Below are 25,879 nucleotides of genomic sequence, written 5' to 3' on the forward strand. Positions count from 1 at the left end.
TAAGTGCTAAGGAGTGGGATAGGTTGAACTAACAGGTCTGGAAGCCAGAAGGAGTAAAGGTGAGCCTCCTACTTTTCATATAATTCATCTCTAAAATACACACCTTAGACCTGTGGCAAAGATGAACAACAGATGAGGTGGGAAGAGGGTCCTTCTCCAAAGATCTAACACTAACACTTGTAATTGCAGTCACTGTTTCGTCAGAGTTTAACATAATTTAATCCAGTTTTTCCTATAATATGCTATATTTTACCCACCTTATGATGGCAGAAAGCAAATTAAGTTCAATAAGAGTCCAACTGAGGGCCTCCCTGGTGGTGCAAGGGGTTAAGCGCTGCACTGTGAAGTAATCCACAGCCTCTGCAGCACGAATTCGATCCCTGGCCGGCCAGGGAGAAACCCACATGGAGAGGCAGACCTCTCCTGTCTCGCCCGCTGCTCCCCTCAGCAGTGTATTTCAGTCAGACTGCCTGCCCTGTTCCCCACTCTGTCTCTGGTGGATCCTCTCACCCCCCCCCCACATCTCTGGCCTGTACCCCAGCTCTTTTATGCATAATAAATAAATCTTTAAAAAAAAATGAGTCCAACTGATACTGACAATTCCTTGGGCAGAAATAATGATCAAATCAAACGTATCAACCATCTGCTTCTTCAGCATCTTACTTCTACTTCTTTATTTTCCACTCATTTTTTTAAAGGAAATAGAGCAGGAAAAAGATTAAATCATAAAGACAAGGGAGTCATACTGTTAAAACTGACCTGGCAGGTTTGTAAGGCCCTAAGATGGTTCATGAGTTGATGCCTAAAAGTATGAATTCAATATAAGAAAGATTTTTTTGTGTGTAGTATAGCTTCTCAACCTATGACAGTTTAAACTGGCAGTCTGAAATGCCTGCAATGTCGCCCAATGTATTGCTGAGAAAGGTGTATTTGAGTTGGGTCTCAGTAAAGTCTAGCTTAGAGACCTACCCCTATTTTGTAAACTATAGGTTTCCCACATTTTACTCTGAGGGGGGAAGAACAACTCCCTTCTTATGTGGGCTTGCTGTAAACTAATGCAACAGTAATTAAACCATGATTTGATAAAATATGGTTCATCAGTAGACTTTAGAGTTTATGAACTGCATTAGATTAGATGAAAAATTTGGCATACACATGCATTTTTCTAACAAAATTTATCAGTGTCTCAAGGGGTCACTGATTATAAAAAAGGTCAAGAACTTGTTTTTTTTTTTTATTCATGATCTGGGAAAGCCCACTTGAAAGGGAAGGAAAAGTCATGTTACAGACTGGCGGAAAATATCCAAAGGACTAATATCCAGAATATATAAAGAACTCAAAAACAATCCAGTTAGAAGATGGACAAAATATATAAACTTTCTGGGCACAAAATGGACAAAAGATATTCAGACATTCCATTACAATGGCAAATAAACACCTGGGAAAACATTCAACATCGTTAGCCATTGGGGAAATACAAATTAAAACCACAGTGGATATAAACTAGATTTATTATGGTCATCATTTCATAATATGTTTGTATATCAAATCATTATGTTGTACACCTGACACTAATGTTATGTCCATTATGTCTCAAAAAAAAAAAAATTTAGTTCATCCATATATTGGAATGATATGTAACAGCTAAAGATACGGTAGGAAAATGTATTTAATGACATGGAAAGATGTCCATCACATGTTAAATGAAAAATAAAGGTCTACTATATATGTATAACCCCATTTTAAAATTCAATCCACATATATACAAGAGGTAAACAGAAGATACTACAACTCTGCAAAGCTGAAAAAAAAACCACAATGAGATACCAATACACACCATTCAGATAGCTAAAAACAAAAAAACAGTGCATCGCCAAATGCTGCAGAGGATGAAGAGAATGTAGTTCTCTACAATCACTCATAAATTACTGTGGGGATGCAAAAGTATACAGCCACAAGAAAGTTTGGTAAAAAACTAAACACACAAGTGCTACCAATAATACCACTACTGGATGTTTTCCCCCTGGTGAAATAAAAATTTACATTTACATAAAATCTGTATGTGATTGTTTATAGTGTTTTTTTTTTTTTCAGAGCAAAATACTAGAATCTGCCCAGTTGGCCTTCAGCAGGTGATGGGTAAACACTGGTATCAGCAGGCACAGGTGCGTGCACACCACAGCAATATACACTTGGTTGGCAGGAAAGAGGGGACAAAGTGGATTCAAATTAATAGTGGTAAAAGTCAATCCTGAAAGGTTTAAGACTACATAATTCCATTTATACATTTTTTAAATGGAAACGATCTGCGAAATGGAAGATGGATTAGTGGTTGCCAGGGATTAGAAACAGTATTGAGGGGGAAGGAGAGAAGGTGGTTGTGATTATAAAAGGCAGCCTAAGAGGTCCTTGTGGTTTTGGAATAGTTCAGTATTTGGAACTGTTCTTGGCTGAAGCTACACAAGATGACAAATAAGTATAGGAATTTAAAATCACACACAGTAATGAGCAAAAGGAAAACTGAGAAACCTGAACAAGGTGGGCATATTGTACTTAAGTTGACTGGGTTATTATACTATAGTTCTGTAAAATGTTAGCAATGGGGAAAACTGGGCAGAGAATACAAAGCATAACTGTATATTTTTCTTATAACTGAATGTGAATATACATTAGATCAAAAAATTGTCAATAAAGAAAGTTATGTTAAGAATTTATGGTAATCAATTCTCAGTTGTGGTGGCACCACAGCAGCTGTTTGTCCTCTCTCTCTCCTCCTGTCTGCATTTTCCAGGGATACTGTCATTGTTTAAGCTGTTGTTAGAATTTCTTTCCCAACTTGTGGCATGTTTTGGTTATTTTTGTATGGCAAAAAGGTCTTCTTCCTAAGAATGAATTTGAATTTTTTGAATAGCAAAAGACATACAGAATCACCCTAGGGAAGAAATGTGAGCCAACAAGGTAGAAAATACTCTATGAGCAAAACAAAGTAACTGCTAAATCATGAGACTGGTTTTATTTTATAGGGGTGTGGAGGGGGCTTCAGGGCTTTTGTGATTCAAGAGAAAAATCACATTCTTCTGGTTGAAAAATTCCGTCTACAGGCCGCTGAAAGACTTGAGGTGAGGCAATAGCTTTCCGAGGGCTGCCTTTTTATGAGACTGACCCAGAGATGACTGATGGGCTGGAGAAAGAAGCAGGTAGAGACAGAGTAGTTGGAGAACAAGTGCGTGGATATTTTCCTGAGACCTGGAAGTGCTTCTAGCCACAAAGGGAACTTGAAAGTCAACAATCTCTCCAGCAAAGGGAATAGCCACTACCTGGCCCCTGGCTTCATCTGTGAAGGCAGATAATTTCAGGCAATAATTTGTAGCTCTGTGTTCCCCCTTCCCCCCACCCCATCTTCAGCCAGGCTTCATAATCTCTGTAGAAGCAGAATTACTTTCATACCCCATAACAATGAAGATATTTTTAAGCTAGACTAGCTAGATTAATACACCAAATTCTAGACTATGAAACTAATGAACAAATATGTAAATTTGGAGGAATTCTAGAATGACACTTTAGTATTAGAAATATAACCTGAAAGCAAGGAATAAAAGAAAATAAAGCTCAGTCTTAGAAATATGACTAGCTTCGAAATATATAATTTAGATCAGCACTTTACAATATCCTTAGTATGGGTAAAAAAGAAAGTATATATGTCTCCCTTCAAGTACCTATCAATTTATTTGAAAAGGGTATACAAATGTAAAATAATCAATAAGCTAAATGAATAGATAACTCAATACTAAGGATAATAAAACTATTTGCTTATTTTAGAAATATCTACTGATGCCTTTTATATCATAGGTGCTAGGAACAAAAAGATAAATCTCATCCTACAGGAACTGCCAGTCCAGTGACAGAAAACAATGAAAACATAAAACACTTGTGAGGTTCTGTAAGTTCAGGGAGACAGAATACTCAAATCATCCAGCAGCTGAGGTATCAAGCAGGTAGAAGGAGATGTAGCTGGAGGAAAGGAGCATTTAGCAATAACCAGCTTGACATGTGATAACTAGTACCCTGAGCAGGTCAAAAAGTAAAGGTCTGGAGCTCAAGAAAAAAGAGGTCTAGGCCAGAGGGAATGATTTTGATAGCATAGCGCTGGCTTAGAGCAAAGTTGGAAAACTCGAAGAGAAATATCAAGGCTGATATTTGTTGATGGTTACTTATTATGCTAGACAATTAGTCTAGATGATAAAATGGGTGTACTTTAATTCATCTAATCCTCACAACCAGACAGAGTCACTTACTATGATTCCCATTTTATAAATGAGTAAGACACAGAGGTTAAACGCCTGGCTCGAGGTCACACTAGTAAGTGGGAGAACCAGGAGTCAAATCCAGCCTTGTCTGATTCCATTCCCCACACCCCGACATATCACAATGTTAGAAATTTAGAACAGGAGTAAGGTGGAAAAATCCAAGAGAGAAGGACAAGGAAGTAAATTCTATGAGTCTAACTGAAACAAAGCAAGATAAGAATTAAGAAGGACCCTCTGAAGCAAAGATTTGAGAGGTGGCTGGCCCCGTTGGTGGGTGGAGCAGTAACCAGGAGATAACCATGGAGAAGTGGGTTAGAAGTGGCAGCAACTATGTTAAACAGTAAATACTGTAATAAGAGTACAGAAAAGAAGAGCTTTATGACTGAAGTCATCAGAAAACACCTCACTGGGAAAAGAAATTATGAATTGTGTATTAGAAAGGAGGAACAAAGAACTGGCCTTCAAATGGTTTCAATGGTGAAAGCAGAGTCAAAAATTTCTTTTGTTACTGTGATTGAAGTCCAGCCATAATCCACACTCCAGCGACCCAAGCAACGGTGATAAGAAAAATAAGCAGAATTTTTTTATCATATATGAAATAAAGATGTGAACTTCAGCACGTGGGATTCAAGAATAAAACAGAACTTTCCAAAAGGATCAATATTAAAACACAGCAATGAGTACCAAGAAATCTTCAGATAACAAATATTTATTAAAAACATTATCCTGAAAAAGGGCATAAAGAAGTATAAGGTCTTGCCCTTGAGAAGTTTACAGAAAGACAAGTCCAAACATGAACAGTCCAGCAACAATTCAACAGCTTAAGAAATACAGTTCAATAACAACACACTGTGCTTAGCACCTACACAGGAATGCAGTGAGGTCAAGGAGAGCAAGGACTCAGGAGGGGCCATGGTCTTTGGAAGTGAAAAAGATACTGGTGACCAGTTTGAGTCCTATACAGAGAAATAATGGGAGAAATAATTAGCAAAATAATGGGAGAAATAATTTTTGTTTTATGTCTGTTTTTGTTAGTGGGGAATTTGTTTGCGTTCAAGGGTAGGGCAAAGATATCAGGATGTCAAAGTGGTGGGGAGACACATCCTGGCACACAGTGCCTAGTGGACAAAGGTGTTAAATGCCCTATAACAAGGATAGTCCTGTGCATGAAAAACTGTTCTATGTTCTTCTTTGAAATCTGGACAGATTTTGCTTTTGCTTCTGTGGAGTAAAGGCTCAAAGAGAAAAGGCTAACCAACCTCAAAAAGTTTCCTACAGAAAGATCTTAGACTATAGGAATTATTCCTAGAGGAAAGTCATACCATTTTCACTAAGTAATACTATCCTTGGTGCAATCTCCCAGGAAATTGGCAAATAAATCCCTTTTTAAAAAAATCTACCATTAAAATTTCTAATTATTTTGGAGTTACTCAACTCATTCTTTGAAAGAAAAAGGTGTAGCATTTGAAACTTCATTGAATAGGTTAAATTTTCAAAGAAAGAAAATAGATCACAAGTAAACTAGAATTTGGACTTTAAGAAATTTCCCAGAATATAGCACAAAGCTAAAGAAGGTGAAAATTGAAAGATGTTAAGAAACGTGAAATATAGAATGAAAATATCTAACATACCTTTTATAGAAGTTTCTGATGAAATAGAAGGGATAAAACAGAGAGGAGGAAGAGATCATTTTGGAGACTTTCCACAACTCAATAAAATTCTCAGATTCTGAAATATTGAAATCCAAGAAATCCACATCCAGATTCGTCATAGTGAAAGTATGGAATGCAAACACAATGACCATTAAAAGGTATTTTGCAGAATCATGTCTAAAATATGATTTTAAATTGATTTAATAAATAGTATGTATTTTCTATGTTCATGGAGAAAAGTATAGAAAAATGTCAACCAATATGTCAACTGGTGGTTATACAATGTGGAACTGCAGAAAGTGATGAAGGCAGAGTGAGTGAAAAGGAGAGTAAGAAAAGATAAGGACAGAGAAAAACAGAGGACCTGATCATATAAGGCCTAGTAGGTTGTCATGTGGAGTTTTGATTCTCTTTTGAGTATGAAGTGGACCTTCTTGAGGGTTCTGAGCTGAGAAGTGCCAGCTTCCAATATTTTTATTAGCAGCATCATTCAATTACCATGCAGCTGGCTGGCTGTGAGGGGTCAAGGGCAGAGCAGGGGGATATCTGGAGGCTGCTGCAATAATCCAAGCAAGAGATGATGGTGGCCAAGGCCAAGGTGATTGAGCAAGAAAATCTATGAGTAGTAACTGGATTCTGGACATATTCTGAAGAAGGAGCCAATAGGACTTCCTGACAAATCAGAAGTGGGATATGACAGAAAAAGGATACCTCCCAAGTTTGAAGCCTGAGCAAAGGATGTAATTGCCATTAACAGAGATGGGGAGTAGGTTGTGCAGATGTGTGAACAGAAACCAGGAAGTCACTTTTGGACACAATAAGTTTGAGATGCACACCCATGGAGAACTATCACGTAGGCACTGAGACACTTAAGTCTGCAGTTTATTCTGCCCACCAGGTCCTTGCACTGATCTGCTCTCATAAGAGCACTACTGGGGAGATGAAGAGAGGTTAAAAGGAAGAGTTGAGGCTGTTTCTGCTCTGGAGGATTGAAAATCTAAGAAGGGAGAGAGAACGCCTTTTCTGCCACCTACTGCACAAGTCTTAGCTGGAACAGCAGAAGCCACTACGCTTGGAAAGGTAGCAATAGGGAAGTGAGATGTGTACATCTAAAAAGGGGTTTTAGAAACTAACACATGCCACCACATTCACTGTCTGGGTTCCGACTACAACAGACGAAAGTGCATGGCAACGGGACAAGAAAAGCACAGCAACCCTTGGAGAGAAAACCACCCCAAACTCTTCCCTCTTACAGTTGTGTTTGCAGGTAGATTTTGGCCTATCGGGTTGTTTTCCTTGGAAATCATCATTATTTTCCAAAGAAAACTGAGTTCAGATTTTCTTGCGGTCAAGGTAGAGAAGTAGACTGAGCGCCAGGCAGCCCAAGTCACCTCTGGCTCCCTTCCACAGGCCCTGCCCTGCCTTTCCCTGATGACTTGGTTTCTCAATGTGTAAATAATGCAGCAGGGAAAAAATATTTTCCACTGCCTACACACAGAGCTTTTGTGAGGATTAATGAATTAATGTGTATAAAGCACTAAGAGCTACTCAAATAAAGGGACAAAGAATCTCTATTTGTAAGTTTTGAGGCCCAGGCAGAGCAATCTTAACTCTTTTCTTACAAAGCCCACCAAAAATTAGCCTAAGATAGCAGACATTATCCTAAAGAGACAAAATAAGATTGTATGTGAAAGCTCTTTGCAAAGTATAGTCCCCATGGAATGATTTCTACAAATGATTGAGATTTTTAAAATGCAACATGCAACAGCTAAAACACATTTAAAAACTAGCAAAAAGCTGTAACTCTAGTAAGGCTCCACACAGGGGTTAAAATATGTTGACCTGTGAACCAGAGTGAAGCTGAATCTCACTAAGTTGCTGTATATGCTAGAAGCCTAACAGGACCCAGGGAGAAAATATGGACTTTTGTCTACAAGTCATAGAATCAAGCACATGGGAAGAGCCGTCCATGAAAAGGGCTTTGTTGAAGGCATTTTCCCTTCATTTCTACGTGCTGCCCTGCCCCACTCAAATGGTCACAATTAACATTGACGTGAATAGGCCACTGTATAGATTCTGTTCGTAATCCAAATGGATGGTTTTCTCTGCCCACTGTGACTTTACATCAGTATTCAAACCACCTTTCACTTTGTCTAATTCCTGGCTCAGAACGTGCCCAAAGCCAGATAAACACAGTGTGGAGGTGAAATCTTTCCCCAACAAAGCAAGGATGTGCTCAGATTACTGTGAATATCCAATTTTCACACACCTCAACTTTTCATCTCAGAGAAAGAAAAGTGAGTGGTGGCTAGAAAAGTACCAGACACACAAAGGAAGAAACAAGTTACGTGCTAAAAATGACACTGTGATAAACCTGACTCTCCACCAAAGGTTTTGAGGGCTCTACCAGTCAGTGTTTCCCAAGTGGGTCAGCATCATTACCCCCTGTGGACACCTGAGGCCAGGAAAGTCTGAGAACTCACCCAAGGTCAGGGAGTTCTAATTCCTCAGCCATAATGACTCATGGTAAATTCCAGATTTCCAGTTCTGTGTTTACTGTACACTGACACTAATCTCCCAACTGGTCTCCCCACTTTCAGTCCCAGCTCTCTCCAGTCCATCCGGTCTATAACCCAAAGATTCCACTGAAAGACTGCTCTGGGTGCTTGCAGCAGGCAAAGGGGTGTAAGCCTCCAGCGCCCCCCATGCCTTCAGAGCAAGGTCACGCTTCTGTACCTGCCCTTGCAGGCTGCTGTGTGGAGCCCTCCCAGCACCTTGTATAATACTTCCTTCCTCTTCTTAAAACAGACATTTATGGGGTTCTGATTGTCTGGCATCCTTCCCTTTTTTTTTGTTAGCACCTGGACCTCCCCCTCAGGGGAACCCCCGATTGTGTACAACTTTGCAAGGAAGTAGGATCCCATTGTCCTTACAGAAGCCAATGGGGATTCATTATCCTCCTCCTGGCCTAGTACCACCAGGGGTGGTTACGTGGCTAAGCACTGAAGCAGGGGTCCACTCTTAAGCAGGTGATGACTGGCCTCTATTTAGGTCATATTTAGGCACCAAAGTCTGATCTTTTGTTGGTACCCAAGAACTTGATGAAGGCACTCCCCAATTTATTTCATACAACTCCTCTTTACAAAAGATCATTCTTTATTTTTTTATATAATTCTTACATCATTTTTCATTTCTGCACAATGTATGCATTTTTATTTTGGTTATATTCCCCATGCAATTCCCATCCCCCTTATTTTGATCCTAATCCCTCCTCCCCCGCCCCCATAGTGTGTCTCTGGAACAAACAGGTCATTCTACCCAGCTTGGTCTATTCACTGCAGCCCCATGACACTAGGTGTAGTCTTCCACCCCTGTGGTATCTTCTAGAAAATATTAGAAAGAAGAGCCCTGACAGGGGTGAGCACAGAGCAGGAATGCCAAACCCATTGCAGGAGCTGGGCTGACTCTGAAAGGGTGAAAGCAGATTAACTAGACTGAAGGGAAGGACGAAGAGGGCTGGGGAATGCATACTGAGGACAGCAAACATGTCAGACATGCACAGGACTTGAAATTCCTTCCATAGAGCTGTGTGCAAGACACAAGGGCCCAAAGCTGAAAGTAGAGATATAAGCAGAGTTCTCCCCACTCGGCACCTTGCCAGTAATTATTTACTCATCATATACTAACTCACCTCCATAATATAAAACATAACATGAAGGGCCTCCCCGGTGGCGCAGCGGTTGAGCGCTGGGTTGCGAAGCTGCCCGCGGCCTCTGCGGCGCCGGTTCGATCCCCGGCTGCTCCCCGGCCACCGGAGGAGGGTCCCACATGGCGCGCAGACCTCTCCTGCCGCCCGGTCCTTCTACCTGCTCTGCTCCCCACTCTGGCTCTGGTGAATTCTCTCACCCTCCCGCGCTTCTGACTGTACCCAGTGCATGTAAAAACAAATAAACAAACAAACAAACAAACAAATAAATAAATAAAACATGCCTCTATAAAAAAAAAAAAAAACCATAACACGAAGCCAAGATACCTGCTTTACTTAAACTCATTTCAAAATAATTTCAGTTTGTATATATAGTACCTGAAAAAACAAATTCAGCCCTATCACATTCCTGAGCAAAGTAGGAAATAGAAGTAGCCCCATTGAGTACAAGAAGTCAGAGAGAAAAGAACCAAGACAGGAAAAGCTGGATTAGAGTTCCCAACCTGTCTCTAGCTGAAGGCAGGACTTTAGACACATTACTCAGCCTCTTTGAACTTCACTTTCTTGCTCTTTAAAATGTAGCAAAGATTGTGAAAGTGGTGAAACAAACCTTCATAAAGCACCTGGTACTCACCAGTTACACACCAACACCAGCCCTTTCTCTCCAAAGAACAGTTCTGAACAACAACCTAAATTTCTAGAAGACGTGTCCCTCTCACCCTGAGGGATCACCTAGTGGGTCAGAAGGGAGGAGGTTTCCTACATCTGTCATTTTTATTTTTTTATTTTTTTTATAACTTTTATTTTTATATTCCCCCATACAATTGCAAACGCCCCATTCTGACCCCAATCCCTCCCCTCCCGACCCCACCCCCCAAAAAGTGTCTCTGGTTCATAGTTTTTGTTGATTTTGATTTTCACTTTCTTATAGTTATTCTTTTTCCTGATCCCTTATTTAAGTTTTCTAGATTCCTGCTGTGAGTGAGACCATCCGGTATTTTTCTTTTTCTTTTTGGCTTATTTCGCTGAGCATGATCCCTTCCAGCGCCATCCATGTTGCTGCAAATTGCATGTGTTTATCTTTTTTGAATGCTGAGTAATATTCCATGGTATATATGTACCACATCTTCCTGATCCAGTCATCTATTTTTGGGCATTTGGGCTGTTTCCAAAGCTTAGCTATTGTAAATAGTGCTGCTATAAACATAGGGGTGCAGGTGTTCTTTGGAATTGATGTTTCTGTGTCCTTTGGGTAAATACCTAGGAGTGGAATTGCTGGATCATATGGAAGCTCTATGTTTAGTAGGTCCAGAAATCTCCACACAGCTCTCCATAGTGGTTGGACCAGTTTGCATTCCCACCAACAGTGCAGGAGAGTTCCTTTTTCTCCACACCCTCACCAACATTTGTTGTTGCTAGTTTTTTTAATATGTGCCATTCTCACTGGTGTGAGATGGTATCTCATGGTAGTTTTGATTTGCATTTCCCTGATTACAAGTGATGTTGAACATTTTTTCATATGTCTGTTGGCCATTTGCATTTCCTCTTCAGAGAAGTTTCTTTTTAGCTCTTCTGCCCATTTTTTGACTGGGTTATTTTCTTTGTTGTTGTTGAGTCTCATCAGCTCTTTGCAGATTTTTGTGATCAGTCCTTTATCATTAATGTTGGGTGCAAAAATGTTCTCCCAGTCGGTGGGGTTTCTCTTTGTTTTTGTTATTGTCTCTTTTGCTGTGCAGAAGCTCTTTAATTTGATGTAGTCCCAGCTGTTTATCTTTGCCTTCACTATCACTGCTTTGGGTGATGTGTCTGTAAAGATGTCTTTGATATGCAAATCACGTAGTGTTTCACCTATATTTCCTTCTATACATCTGTCATTTTTAAATTGTGTGACTCAACTACTTGGGACCTCCACTGCCTATGTATAAACAAGGATAATAATCATTTCCCACTTTCTGGACATGGAAGGATTAAATGTCATCCATGGACACTTAAGGATTCCCAGTACACAAAATGTTATTAACCAAGTACTTGTGTACTTAGGAATAACCTTCTGAATGATTTGACACCACTTTTGCATTTCCAGTTCAACCACTTTCTCATGTCACCCATGAACCGACCAAAAGACTACTGCTTATTCTGCCTCTTTCAAATTCTGTTTGATTTCCAACCCTTCTTAATGAGGTCCCACCCCCTCCCTGGCCATCTAGCCCTACTTCCTTTTGCTCCTCTAAACTTGCTCTCTCCCTTACGTGGTCCACACTCATACCCACTCCTGCACTTTTGCTGACACTGGTTCCCCTGCCAAAAGCACCCATCAGTCACCCCCTCTAGCTACCTAAACATCTAAATCCTAATGCCCAGTTCCTTTTTCTGCTCCCCTGCACTAGCACCCCTGTGATTACTCCAGCAGTAAGAACCTGCTCCCAGTTCTGAACTCCTAACCAGACCTTCCCTTGATAGGATATGGTTTTATGAAATTCTCTAATTTTTCCTTTCTGCTAGTACTTCTTTTCCAACTAGATAACCTTCTTGAGAAAACAGGAATCACTTTTATATCCCTGGCCATCCCCTAAAACTTCAGAATACTTAGTGCAATCGAGAGGAAAATGGGGGCTAGAGGTTCTCAAACCCATCTGCATACCAATCTTCTATCCTCAATTCATTTCCATGAAACTTTAACAAGCACCTTCTGTGTGCCTCATGTCAAGGGAACCACGGTGAATATGGCAAGTTGCAGGTCTTATTGCTTGAGAGAGAAACAGGTCAATGACTTCTGCACAAAGCAGCATGAAAAGCTGAGGCCTGAATTGCTCATAGTACCAGATTCTAATGTTCTTTCAATTTACAGCCATAGTTAAAACACAAAAATCCCTTTTCCCTTACAGGAAGTGAGCCACAGATTCACAAAAATGCACTTCACATATAATGAGATGAGCAAAATATTGGAAATAACCTTGAAGTCCCCATCTGGAATAGAGAATTTTAGGCAGTCTCTGAAAATAAATTTTGAGGGATGTTTACCAACCAAAATGTTAGCAATAGGAAGTGAAGAATAAAGGATGCTCATACATGTACTATCCAGTCTCAATTACATCACCATGAAATAACAAGTTGCTGTTGACTAGACACCAAACTTTCTCTACTAACAGTTCACATAAGGACAGTCAAGGGTAGTTTGAGACATTTAACATCCCCCACAATTTTCACCACCTTTCCCCAAATAATACAACCTAAACAAAACAATATGTTTGATTTCAAGATGCATTTTCCATCTCCTTCCAACCAAGCTCAAGCTGGTAGAGACCCACCTATGTGACCAGACCAGGGCTAAGTTCCATGAAATCTTACCTGATGCAAACTCTCATTTTAAGTTCCCTAAATGCATTAGAGCCAATTTTAGTATTTGTCTTTCAGACGTATTTTGTTTCCCTCAGTTGAAACATTTCAGAGTGTCTACTATTCCTTCATGTAGGCATTATCAAGAAACCTTTACACAGACTAGCAAAATTTTCATTTGGATAAATTGAAAACCAAGTGTACAGTTCATTTCAGTCATTAGAACACAGCCCTCAGGTTATGAATGGGCCAGATTCCACCACTTGGAAGAGTTTACAGAGCAACCCTCTGTGCCACAGAAGTCAGCTATCCAAACGAGTCCATAGGACCTTTTTACCCGACATGCTGATCAGGCATGCTGTCCTAAGTAACATGTTTAAGCATGGCTTCACAGGAAAAACCAGAGTTCCTGTTAAGAATTGCAAGAACATACTTCCTCCTGCTGCACCTCTGGTGGTAGGATTAGACACTTCTTCCCCAAATTCATGGAGCCATGGAAACTGGGACATGCCAACTTGTGAGGAACAGCCTGTGTACAGGCTGTGAGCAGAAGGAACTGAGGGTCCCATGTCAGTTATCATCTCCCTTTATGGCAGAGGGGTGCAGGGTTCACACACAGACCCCCTTCACTGTGACCCCTACTGTCTTAGGCCATCCTTTAACTCTTTGGGCAAGTGAGGGACAGATTTCTACCCCAGTTTCTCCATTACCTTGTTATTCCTTTTTTTAAAAAAATATTTATTTATTTATTTATTTATTTATTTATTTATTTATTTATTTATTTATTTATACAAGCACTGGGTACAGTCAGGAGCAGAACAGGCAGAAGGAGCGAAGTACACTGCTGAGGGGAGCAGTGGGCATGGTCTGCGCGCCATGTGGGACCCTGACCCTCGCCAGCGGCGGGGCACTGCAGAGCACTGCAGAGGCTGCGGCAGCTTCGCGGCCCAGAGCTCAACCGCTGGGCCACCAGGGGAGGCCCTACCTTGTTGTTCTTCAAGCAAGCACATGCTCCCTTCTGATATTTTCCAAGCAATTTTTCTATTGGTAACAAATAGAAACAGCAGATAGAAATAACAAATGAGGGCTGGCAACAAAGTTCTAAACAGTAGCACTAAGAGAGCATAAATAAAATTAACTTCAAATACAAACAGCATTCAAGTATGTGCTCCCCACTATTTTACTCACTAGGAGCACACCCTCAGGCAAGTAATTTCTTGTCTCTGAGCTCCAATTTCCTGATCAATAAAACAAGAGAACTGAATTATCTTACGGCTAGAGCTACTTCATCTTAAAGGTCACAATGAAAGCTCTCCCTGTATTCAGACGGTAAACGAGTCTGGTATTTCTGACTCCTCCTTGCTGGAGCAACAAATCATCTAGTTCTCACAAACCTCATTTGAACCCCCCTCAGCTCTTTCTGATCTAGATTAGATCTCCCTGGGTCCTTCTGTCCAACCCCACCACCACCAAAAAAATATATCAAATAGGAAAAAGTCACATAGGTGATAGTTAGGAAGAGACAGGACCATATAATTATTAAAAACCCAAGATTTAAATTCAGACCCGGGTGTGAATCTTGTTAAGCAACTTATTAGCTTGTGACCCTAGGCAAGTCACAGTCTAAGCTTGTTTCCTCATCTATAAAATGAGGGTCATAATAATGCCTATATCATAGACTGTTGTAAGATGATGAGTAACTTGCATGAAGTCTTTAGCAAGAGCCTGGCACGTGCTCGCACTATAATGTCATTATCGTGGTGATTATCATTACTGCTAAGTATTATTTCCCTGAAGGATGCCACAGCCTGATGGAAATGAGATTCTCCCTCAAGATAAGAGGAACCCGGGAAAATTATCCCCAAGAGTTCCTGTTAGTATAGGCAGAAGATTTTCTTTGCAGAAGCATGTTATTGTTGAGAGATGGATTAAGGGGCACAGAAAAGCCAGAGATGGAAAGTGGGAAAAGATGCATTTACCCTTCCACTCACTTCCTCCATTCCCAAGGGGTTGGACCAGGACATCAAGAGCCAGCCCAGGGAAGGCATTCCTGCAGCCACCCAACTATGAGAGATGCAAGACAGGTTAGTGCTAGATAGGAACAGCACGTAACATCGAAAATTTCACTTGTTTAGGAACATTCAGTCCTCCACTTCATTTAATGAGAAGCTGCATTCATGTTTCATTTAATTCTAGGAATCACTGATAAGTTTTGCTGACTTGTTGACTGATAATCCTGTATTTCATATGTAAAATATCCTCTGCCTCCACCTACAAACTGCAATAGATTTATAGTATTTCCTGGAAATGGCATTTTCCCCAAATATGAACAGGAACACTCAATGTAAGAAGTCCCACGCAAACAGCCCATCCTGTTCTTTCACAGTGCAGAGGCACGTTCCACAGAAGAGTCATTATTTCAGGGAATATGTGAATTTTATGGACACTTCACCTATTTTCCAAAACACTCATGGAACCCAAGAGCCTGTCATTACATCAGAATATGGATGTCAACCTAAAGCCTCTCAGTGTGATTTCATGGAAAATGTACCAAATAACATCAAAATAAATCCATCCTCCTGAAACTTTTGATGCACAAGGAAGAGGGTTATCTCTGTCAATGAAGATAAACAAAAGTATTTGCCTAATTATAAAATCAGTTGAGGAATTGAATGAAATCCCGACTCAATCACTTCATTCACAAAACTAGCCTTAATACGTTAAATATATTAATTGGCTAAATACCTTAAAAATCTTAATTGGTCAACTAGAGTTAAAATTGGAGAAAAGATAACTGAGTCATTGCCCTTAAAATTCCCATTTCCATGGAAATGACAGACTTAAATAATTACATGTACAACATGTTACAGGCAATACCAAGTACTAGTATCAAATTGGGATGGGGAGCAGAGACTACTAGTCAAGCTAGATACCCATATCTTCCCTTCACATTAAAGGGCACATGGTCCAGTGGCTAAAGCTGCAATGTCCAATATGGCAACCACTGCCACATGTGGCTACTGAACACATGAAATGCACCTAATTCTACATCTGATGACTCACCCTGGCTAGGCTCGCTGTGACTCACCCTACTCTCCAAATCACACTGGGTTAAATATGCTGGATTAACTTTACCTGCTTCTTTGTACTTTTTAATAATTAGAAAATTTTAAGTTACATATGTATGTGACTCATAATATTTGCATTAAACAGTGCTAAGCCAAAGACTATCATTCAGCCTCTGTGAAGTCAGGTGTGGGAATATGATGGGGTTTTGGCTGACATGAGAACAGGAGTAACGTGTACTTGTCTGAGTTGGGCTCTTCAAAGGAAAGACTGTGCTTTCTGCAACTCCTTCCCTGCATGCAGACAAGAGGCAGTGAGTCAGCTGCGATCATGCCAATGAGAATAATGCCTTATGGGTGGTAGAATAAGATAGAAGGAATAGTCCCCGGTTAGCCACCCTCTCATTATCTCCCCTTAGACTTTAACATAAGAAAATTTCTTGTTTAAGTCTGTTTAAATCGTTTTAAAGACACCTCAACAACTTTGTAATACAGGAGGGAATAGGAGGTTTCCTAAAAGAGATATCTTTAAAGACAGGAGCAGGAGTTAGCCAGGCAAAGAGTAGATATATTGATCATAATGGCCAGGAACACAAAGAAGGTGTTTTGGGTACAGGACACAACAGAGCCATGGCACAGGTGCAAGGGCCAGCCAACAGTGAGCAGCATAGACAGAAGACAGGGGTAAGGATGCAGAGGTCAGTCAAAAGCTGGAAAGCCTTGAATGATGGATTGAGAACCTTGAACTACGTTCATATAAGAATGGGGAGCCACTGAAGATCCTAAGGAGAGATCATTTCTATTTTCAAATGGCCCTTCTAGTGTCCCAATCAAAAGAAACACAGCAGCAATCCAGATAAGATATACTACCTGCAGTGGTATAGCATTATGGAGAGGATATGACAGAATTAAGGTCTATTCAAAAGGTAAAACCACTATAAGAAGTAACGAACGAGAAAAAGTAAAAGCATAGGGAGGTGATTGGTTCAGTTTCAGACATCACTGAGCCTAACATGTCAGCATTTGTGCAGATCATGTTGTTAACAGCATCCCCTTCTCCAGACACAAGGATCTAGATTCCAGGTGTGCATTTATGTGAATAGCCAGTGTCCACAAACAGATGGCCCAAAACAGGGAATGGTAAAGGTCAGCAGGAGGAAATGGAATGAAGGGAGAAAAGAAGCAAAGAGGAAATAAACCAAAATCACAGGAACACAAGATACTACAGAAACTCTCCAGGCTCTTCTCTGAAATAATAGGCAGGCAACAAAAATGTGCAAGACTTTTATGGGGAAATTGAGAAGTAAAGGAGTAGAAGTTCTTACAAGAATTCAAAGCAAAAGTCACTCAAAATGATTAAATTTCTATATTAATTTCATTCATCATAACAGCACACCCCAAATGACATAGAAAATCTTTTTTTGTCTAATTTATTACGTTTTCTAAGGGTCACACATAAAAATATTACAATTTCAGGTTTTATTCAAAATTAAAATTATTAAAATTTCATCACAAGTAATTTCCTTTCACTAACCATTGATGTTTTGCAGAATTTACATATTCACTTTGCCTGCTTTTTTTTTAAGCAAACAAGCTGAGAAGAAATTCCATCACTTCTCAATTTTAAAAAATGATAATGACTGGTAACTCCACAATCTAATTATACAAATACCTCTTTAAAACATAACACTCAGCAAGCTGCTTAAACTCTGTCTAAACTCCCATTTTCCCATGTTCAAAATTACAAAATCTGACCCACCTTCCTCCCAGAATTGTTGCAGATTAAATAAGCTACCAACTGTAAGAGTAAAATGCACTTTATTACAGTAGAAACCCTGCAAGACTACTAGCTAATGGATAGAAGGAAAGTAATTGCAATAATTAACCATGTTTTTTATAAGAAGCTTCCTAGAAAAAAAAAATAATCCATGTCAGCATTTAATATACAGATTCTCAGGTACCACCTACCAGAGATTGTAATTCACTAAAATGTGCAAATTTGACATTTATGTAGATTTTATTATAATGCAACAGTGACTGGAGCAATTATTTAGAACTTAGACCCACAGAGCTTGGGTGGAGGGTGGAATGGGGAGCTAGCAGGGAACAGTAACATTAACAGATATTTAGAACTGCCGGTGCAAGGTGGTAGCAAAAACCAAACTGATTAAAATCAACTGTTTTCTGCAGAAAAGGGACCCCCTTATTGATTGGAGGTTGTGAGGGGAGTGTGAGCACTACCCTCCTTGAAATGCCACTGGAAACCAAAAAGGCCCAAGGAGACAGAATGAAGGTAAAGAACAAGTACAGCATGGCAGAGTAGAGCAAATGCAAACACAAAAGTCCTTGGGAGAGACTAAATGAGAAGGCACCCTCAAACTCAAGACTCAACACATTTAAAATGCAAACATCTTGGAATGTATAATCAAGGCACAGGTGCTCAGAGGTCAGCATTCTGTACCCAGACTACATCTTTTCCAATGAAAAAATTGCAGGCGTTTGGAGAGTTCATAATTGACCAACCAGAGAGCACACTGGACCATGGGGGGAAGTATTTTTATTATGTCTATTATCTTGGAAAGACTTAGGATGACAAGCTATGTAAATGACCTTCAAACAGGTGTCTTCCATAGATTGTACAAGTATAAAAAACAAGGCCTTAGTTTCAACTCTAAAGACAAATCTGAAAATACAGAAGGGGTGAAAATTTTTTGGAATAATTAAATACAGCATAAATTCTCCTAGACTCCATTTCATGTTGACAAGTTGAATTCCCCCCTCCCCAAGACTTCTCAGAGACATCATGGGAAGGTAAGAGAAAACAGTTCCACATGACAGATCGATGAACTGCTGGACCTGCAGCAGGTAGTCTAGCCCGTCTCTTTAGTTTCCTCACTTGTAAGGTAGACAAGGTTGTTGGAAGAATTAAAGATAACAGAAGGCTCCACGCATACTGCCAACAAAAGGGAAAGCCAAGTGGCAAATGATTATCATCTTCATTATCAATATCAAACTCCTGAACCCCAAACCAAATGACCGAGACCTTTCTATAGCTGATGAAAATTTCACCCTGTGCTCCCTGCCATAGGGTCCTCAAACGCTACAAGGACTGCTTGGATGGTGAGATAAACCTTGTAAGCCTCATTTTTACAACTATTTAAAGACTTATTTACACCATGGTTCTATCTATCATGGCCTATAGCAAACACACACCACATTAGGAGGAGTCCCTATCTCCTACAGTAGAACACTTTGCACACCCCACCAGACAGTCCTGAAGTAACAATTTTTGTAATGTGTTAAATAGCCAGATCCTTCCCAGGATAATCAATGTGTACTTATCCCCAAGACATTTTATATAGGAGGTTCTCAAATAACATTTTGTTCAAATTCATTTTGTTGTAACATTAATGAAAAGCAAAAAATCAATCACTGACCAGGGACACAGTGTGCGGTGTTTGTGTGTTCTCTGCATGTCTATGGGGGTTTCCCTCAGGTTCTCTGCAGCTCCCCTTCCACACAAGTGCAGATTAGGCTCATTGGCATGTCTGAGCTATCCAGTCTGAGTGAATGCAGGTGTGTGCGACACCCCTGCCTGGGAAGGGCATCCCTCTTGCACCCTTAGCTGCAGGGATTAGGCTCTGGCCATCCGTGACCCTGAACTGGAGTAAGCAGGTTGGAAAATGAATGAACACAAATTATTGAATAATTAGAAGTGTCTGGGGTCTTTATAAAACTAGAGATGTTTGTGTTATCAGCAATATGCAGGAACTCCTGTTCATATCAGTTGTTTTTGTTATATGTCATTTCCCTTAAAGTCCCAGTTTCTAGGAATCTACCCATGATGATAAACAAGAACTTACTATATGGAGAATCAACTAATAAGACAAATGCACTTTCATTACAATTGAGCATGACTCCAAATCCAGATGAGATGAGCAAAAATGATATGAGCCTTCTCATGAACACCAGTCCAAGAGAGAAAGGTCTTTTTGTCACTGACATCAAAGAATCAGAAAAGACTAATACTTGGGGCCACTGAAAAATTTCTTTATTAAAGAGTGAGACAAGCATTTACAAACCATTGAAATGTATATATCCTCCCCCTATAGGAGAGAAGTACTCACAAAAATCTTTTGATGACAATTTATTTTTCCTGAAAGAGGGACTGGTAAGCTAATAAAATGCTTCACTAATGTCTAGTCTCTGTGGCTTATACTCTAGTTGAACAAACAGAAGAAAAGGAAAACAGGTTTTATTTTTTGTTTCGATTTTATTTTTCACAATCTCATGTACAGAACAACTAGAGTTTCTTGCCAGTACATGGACACCTATCAGCCCCTTTTCTTACACAACAGGCCTGAAACTTTCCTCCCCTAGTAGTTTGGTTTAATTTTTCTTCCACGTTACTAAATGCAGGAGTGCTAAATTTTTTAAAAGTTAGGAACTGGCATGATACCAACTGATCACATTCACTGCTTTTCCACATATTCATTTATAGCTAATGTGTTCCATAAATAAATTTCTTAAAACAGATACTATTCTATAGGTTTTGTTAAAATTTATATATCATTTAAACTTTGCAACATATTCCATTTATAACTTCATTTAGGTGACAAACTACCCAGTTTTATCTGGAAAGCTGGTATCACCCCCATTTCATAGGTGGGAAACTGGAAATGTAAAACACTCTAAATGTAAAACACTCTAATCTAAAGTTAAATTCAGTTTGCACCCCTAATCTCAGGTTTAATTTTGAGATTCTAAGTGAGAATAAATGTACCTTAAAAGCTATCTGTTAATAAATTCTTAATTGGTTGAGTTAAAGAATAATTTCTTTTGTTAAACTTTCATTATATGTTGTATTATATATTTTAGTAATACATAATAAAGCTCTGCTTACACAGAGGATATAATCGTTTGACCTCTACTGACCAAAATTTTCATTGGCACTACAAGTATCAAAGCTCTGACAGGCTAATTGAGTTAAATGGCCGAAACAGGGCACATGAACCATACTAATAAGACTGTTCAACTTTTGTAGAGGCTTTTCATACAAATATCATATATACAATATATATATTACTCATAGAATCACAGAAGGTGGGTGAGAGGAAACAGAGAACCTAGATAGGAGTATTGCTTATGGGCTTGTGGCAGGCCCCAGTCTGATCCCTACAGGAGGAATGCTGTGAAGAATCCAAGGAAGTGAGCTGGGAAGAGGGTCGATGCCTGGGTCAGGAGTGCCCACCCAGCTCTTCCCTCCTCCCCTCCCCGCCACTGTTGCTTTGCATACTATAGTATACTAGACTTGCCATTTTCAAGAGTGCTAGCTGTTTCCTATATGTGCGTCTCACACATTCAGACCTACCAATATGACACAAAGCGAGACACTGGTTTGCCAATAAATGATATTCTTTTTCTATAAAATGTTATCCTCAGAAAATGAAAAAGTGCAAGTGTGAAATGTGTAACAGAAATAGTTTTCTACAGTTAAAGGCTTAAATTGATGTGTATAGCAGGACTGCCTATAATTACATAAATGCCTACCCTATAAGCATGCCTTCTTAAAACTCTGTAGTTCCCAGTGTTACATGGGATACACTATAAAGTCATAAGCCTTAAAGGTTTTGTGATGTAAGGCTCACTGCACTATATAATCCTACATTCCAGTTATAGGAAGACTTCTGGAAGAGGAAACCACTCATTTTTATTTAAAAGAAGTTACCCATTGTATCCTTGAACTTGAAATATAGACACTCTATCCTCTATAAAGAAAAATAGGGGTTATAAACCATAAATTTATCCTACCAAGGCAAGAACATAATTAGTAGGTAACTAGATTTAAATCACACCCAAAAAGACAAACTATAAAAGGCTGTGACTGATAGCTTACAAAAGTCTCCTTAATACAGTAACAAACTCTCTATAAATTTAATTACAAATATACACACAAAAATGTAATTTTTCCTAGTCAAAAATACTGACCCAAATATCCAAAAGCAAATACATGAATGTTCCTGCTACACAAATTAAAATTTCTTTGCAAGCATCTGTGTAATTTCTTAATTTAGTAAAAGAAGAAGGCTGTACCTTCTTCCATCAAAAGATGCTGCAGGCCAAAAAAGACAGCTTCATGGGGTGGCTCTTTCTTTCTGCCAAAATCCAGTGCCAGCATGCTCAGCTCTGAGCAGCTCTTACACTGAACCCACAACTGCCCTAGCTGAGGGGGCCCATGCTGGCTGTGAGGGGTTACCTATTAACACATGTCCAACCTCTCAGTGAGGGGTGCAACAAACTTTTCATATTCCTCATACTGTTTTGCACAGCACCACTTAAGACAGATAGCTCCTAAACATTTCTATTTTGTTGTATTTCCAGGCACTTCGTGTCTGTCATAAATATATATATATATGTGAGTATGTTATTATATACAGTAGAAAATGAAACTCCTTCTAATCTCTTCCTAACAGAACAATACTTCATGTATGTCCAGCCTTAGACCAGTCTGTCAAGAGGCACATCTTAACACCTACTATGTAAAATCCTATATGCTGGAGTCAAGAAAATCTGTCCAGCAGACAGGCATCTTGGCTGGATTCTTGTCTCCAAAATAGCTACTCATTCGACATTCCCTGTAATAAGCCTTTAATTCAAAATAAAATAAAAAGAACATTAACTACTCTAAAGAAGAAAAAAAGAAAAGGAACTGTCAACATTGATCAGTGGGGAAATCAACCACATATTTGGAATTCTATGAGAATAAGTTAACAAACAGGCACCTGGCAGGAAAAAATTTTAAGGAAATTATTGAGACATGATACACTTCCTGTCAAAACAACACATGAGGTGGTGATTCATTACGTTAGTATCTTCTAAACACTATGCAACTTTCAGTGCTCTGTAAGTTTTATGATATTCAAGTGTGGAACAGAAGAATTATTTAATTTTAAGTACTAAGTTGTTAAATGGTCCTGTGTTCAAAACAAAAATTGTCATGACACCAGTTACATGGATAGGAAAACAGCCACAGCAAAAAAAAAAAAAAAAAAAAGAAAGAAAGAAAACTATTATCAACTCACTGTATTCACAACTGTACTCTTTGATGTCATTAAGCAAGGTACTATCATTTCACTCCCCTAGTTTAGCTTTGGCTCAAGCTCTGGACACTGGTGTAAGTGAGAGTTGAGATCTTAGCTCTGGACTTGAGAGCTGTCTCCCAGCACTACAGACATTATAATCAGTTTGCTCTTGACAAGTCAAGAACACCAAGACCCTGATTGAACATTTCCAGAATTCTGGAAATTTGCTTCATTCTCACATGACTAATTAGAAATACATACATTTTTGAATATATACATAAGCAAAGCTATTTTCTATAGAAATTTAAGATGTACAAGTATTTGCCAAAACAAATATGGAACACAAAATAGTCTCTTCTGCTCAATAACATTCAAGTTTTACTCTTCCTACCAAATAGTTACTGCAAACGTTTAAATTTTTAAGCCCAAATTTGAAAGGATTTTTAAACTAACATTATGTAAGTTCAATGACTAAAATTTTTTTAGCAAGTGCAGGAGTTTTGGTTGAATTCTGATATCTGAAAGGTAATCACTCCAAATATATTTATGAACTAAGATGAGGTATACAGATTTTTATTAAGATGTCTAGTTATTAAATTTACTGGTTTTTAAAAATCACTGAAACAGACACATTTATGATATAGATTGCATGAGTATATTTATTATATTTAGATTTTTGTAAGAGCAAAAAAAATTAGACAATACTTTGATCCCTATTTACCAGGTATGGGCCCCAGAAAAATGCCTTCCCTCGGGCTGCTGAAAATACCCTGCCCCATACCATCTCCACATCACAATGTATTCCCTTGCTTTCCTGGCTGCTGATTTGGTGGCTCAGAGACAGCTCCTTAAAAACTACTTCCAAGACTCTTATCTCTAAGCCTCCAGCACCCAGAATATGCCTGCCTCATAGTGATGACTAGCCAAACAACTCAGCGACAGCTCAAAGCAGAACTCTCAAATGCTCTGAGGTGGAAACGCTTTAGAACAAACTGAATGATAGGGATTTGAGTCCCTACACCCAGCAAGTAAAATCCCAAAAGCAAAATGCCCAATATCCAAATCACTAATAGAGCATTATCTTTATTCTGAAGTTCTATAAGAGGCAGAGAGATGTCATGCCTTAAGATGTCATCATTTTTATGAAGACACGCTTGTTTTAATATTACTAGTCAGTAGCAATATTAAATTTTGAATATTGAAATACTAGAAATGTACATGAAATGGTGGAGGTTTTAGAAAATATTATGAAATTAAACAAAGAGAACCCACCAAGTTTCTTAAGAAAAGGCAGGGAGGGAAGCAAGGAGAATGTAAATGGGAGGAAAGAGACAGCGAGGGAGAGAAAGCAATTGTTATTTTATCTAAAAACTGACATTTATCAAAAATGCTATAAACTTCAGGGCATATTCTCCACCCAGCCTAAATGAAGTACATTAAGTTCCATCTGCTAAAATGATATTAATATCCATTTTCAGTCATCTTAGAATTCAATTTAAAATAATTACTGGATTATTACTGGCTGATTCCACCTCACTGCTCATGAAGAATTCAGACAACAACAGGAGCTGCCATGACAGGGAAATCTCAGAGTACAAGTAATCATTTCTCCTTATAAAGATTAAACACTAAAGTAGCATCTTCAAATCCAACTTGTTGAGCAATTCAGACGTTACCAGTCAAGTGTCTGAAAGCACTCTGGGAACCAAGGATCATGTGAATAACCCCAAGGGAGGCTTAAACACCATCCTTACCTCCACAGAAACACAGAATTCCAGAGACAGAACACGCCATAGGGAGGGCTTGACCCAACCCCTTAGGTTTCAGATGAGGTCACCAGGGCCCAGAGAGGCAACATGACCCACCCAAGTACGTCAATGACAGCACTCAGCACTAAGATTTCAGCCCACATTCTTCTTCTGGTTCAAGCGTTGTTATACCCAGATGAGAAGTCTTCTAAAGAACTTCCTATTGCATACAATCTCCTACAAGACTCAAAATGAATTGTGGTCATGCCCAACTCCCACAAAAAAAAAAAAAATGCTCTTAAATTCATTTATATCCAGACATCCTATCTATTTCTATTTCTTTTTCTGGCTGCTTATTCAGAAAAATGCCATCATTGTCAGTGAACTTAAAACATGAATGTGATAAGAAAAAAAGATGTGTTTTCTTATTTTTAATACCAAAAAAAGTTTGTAATAAACCAATATCTGAATTACACTTGGTATCCCTGTTAAGACAGTATTTTCCTAAAACTGTTCATGGTAAATTTGAATTTTCCATAGCTCAGTCCAGGTTTTTTTAAGATAAGCAAGCCAAGTGCAAGGATAATTAGGGTCTTTCTGAAGTTACAAAGATGACCTAAAAGCTCATTTTTATCACAAACAACCTGTGTATGTGTTTATAAAATCAATTTCACCTTCTCATATAGGATTTTAAAATGTTTTTATAAGCAGGCTAACAATCAAAGGACAAGAAAGCTTTGTATAAATTTCTATTTAAATTCAAATCTTCGGACCTCCCCGGTGGCACAGTGGGTTGAGTGCAGCACTGTGAAGCTGTCTGCAGCCTCTGCAGTGCCAGTTGATTCCCAGAGAGCTAGGGAGATACCCACATGGTGCAGCAGACCTCTCCTATCTCCCCCGCTGCTCCCCTCAGCAGTGTTTTTGGTCCTTCTACCTGTTCTGTCCACTGCTCTGTCTCTGGTGAATCCTCTCAACCTCCTGCA

This window comes from Talpa europaea, assembly GCF_964194135.1.
Source record: "Talpa europaea genome assembly, chromosome: 5".
In the NCBI taxonomy this organism is placed as follows: domain Eukaryota; kingdom Metazoa; phylum Chordata; class Mammalia; order Eulipotyphla; family Talpidae; genus Talpa; species Talpa europaea.